Consider the following 2030-nt stretch of genomic DNA (forward strand, 5'->3'; position numbering starts at 1 on the left):
TTTTCCATTTATTCATTGAGTTTATTCATGTATTTATTCATTTGTGTTTTTCAAATATGTATTAATGTATCTGTTATTGACAGACTTATTTACTAAATCATTTCAACTGATGTTATTTTAAGGCCTCCTTAAGCTTGAACGCCTCCTTCATTGCTCTTGTCTCCAAGTGGGTTCTTTGTTTGCAACCAAGACAGACACTGAAGACCTCCTGACCAGAGGTCGTACCAATTAGCAGGTGGTTCATGGAGGTTTAGCACAAGGCTCACTTGAATTCCAGGTCAAGTGCAAAATTGTCTATCGTCCCTGGGTGGGCTTGAACCACCAACCTTTCGGTTAACAGCCGAACGCGCTAACCAATTGCGCCACAGAGACTTGTCCTGTCATAACGAGAATGTTTTTTTTTTTCTGCTAAATGTGACATGGACACATTTGAACATTTCCTTTTCTTTTTTAAGAAATGATTCAATAAATGTATTATTTTCCATTTATTCATTGAGTTTATTCATTTGTGTTTTTCAAATATGTATTAATGTATCTGTTATGTCTTAAAGACATAAAAACATGGATGACCTACAACTTCCTGATGTTAAACTCAGACAAAACTGAAGTTATTTTACTGGGCCCTGAACACCTCAGAGATCAATTATCTGGTGATGTGGTTTCTGTAGATGGCATTGCCCTGGCATCCAACACCACTGTAAAGAATCTCAGCGTTTTCTTTGACCGAGACTTGTCCTTTAACTCCCACGTTAAGCAAATTTCAAGGATTGCATTTTTTCATCTACGTAACATTTCAAAAATCAGGCACATCTTGTCCCAAAAAGATGTAGAAAAGCTGGTTCACGCGTTTGTTACTTCTTATTATCAGGCTGCTCTAATAAGTCTCTTAAATCACTCCAGTTGATCCAGACTGCTGCAGCTCGTGTACTCACAAAAACTAAGAAATTAGATCACATTACTCCTGTATTAGCTGCTCTGCACTGGCTCCCTATAAAATCAAGAATCACATTTAAAATTCTTCTCCTCACCTACAAAGCCTTGATTGGTGATGCACCATCATATCTTAAGGAGCTTGTAGTACCATATTGCCCCACTAGAGAGCTGCTCACTAAATGCGGGGCTACTTGTGGTTCCTAGAGTCCTAAAAAGTAGGATGGGAGCCAGAGCCTTCAGTTATCAAGCTCCTCTTTTATGGAACCAGCTTCCACTTTCAGTCCGGGAGGCAGACACAGTCACCTCATTTAAGAATAGACTTAAGACTTTCCTCTTTAATAGTGCTTATAGTTAGGGCTGAATCAGGTTTGCCCTGGTCCAGCCCCTAGATATGCTGCTATAGGCTTATAGGCTGCTGGGGGATGTTTTAGGATACACTGAGCACCTATTTGCTCTTCTCTCTCTCCTTGTGGATGAATTTACATCTCTCCATTACACCTTATTAACTCTGCTTCCTCCCCGGAGTCTTTGTGACTTCACGTCTCATAGGGTCCATTGGACCTGGAGGTGTCTGATGCCTGGTGAGCCGGCCTCCCGCGTTGGCCCTGCTGATGCGCCCCGCCCCCCCTCCTCTCTACCTCCTTCTGTTTCATGGATTGGAGTTCCATTCATACATTGTCATATTCATGTAATGTGTTTATGTAACTTTGTAACTCTGTTCATTCTGTACACATGACATCTATTGCTTTTGTCCATCCGGGGAGAGGGATCCTCCTCTGTTGCTCTCCTGAAGGTTTCTTCACTTTTTTCCCTGTGAAAGGTTATTTTTGGGGTGTTTTTCCTGATCCGATGTGAGGTCAAAGGTCAGGGATGTCGTATGTGTACAGATTGTAAAGCCCTCTGAGGATAATTTGTAATTTGTGATATTGGGCTATACAAAATAAACTGAATTGAATTGAATTGAATACACACACACACACAATCACACACCAAGCATGCAACACCACTGATACCACTGATGTTCACACCTCATCGTATGTTCTGTTCTACAATATAGTTCATACTAATTCTACCCTCTGATTCCAGTTTCTTTATTG

General features: G+C 40.8%; 1 non-coding gene across 1 annotated transcript; it reads right to left on the reverse strand.

Moving 5' to 3' along the window:
- Positions 1–298: 298 nt before the first annotated feature.
- Positions 299–372, reverse strand: trnan-guu. Its single transcript has one exon. It is a non-coding gene; the product is annotated as a tRNA-Asn (tRNA).
- Between the last annotated feature and the right edge of the window lie 1658 nt (positions 373–2030).

The sequence above is a fragment of the Cyclopterus lumpus genome, chromosome 17 (genome assembly GCF_009769545.1).
Source record: "Cyclopterus lumpus isolate fCycLum1 chromosome 17, fCycLum1.pri, whole genome shotgun sequence".
NCBI lineage: Eukaryota > Metazoa > Chordata > Actinopteri > Perciformes > Cyclopteridae > Cyclopterus > Cyclopterus lumpus.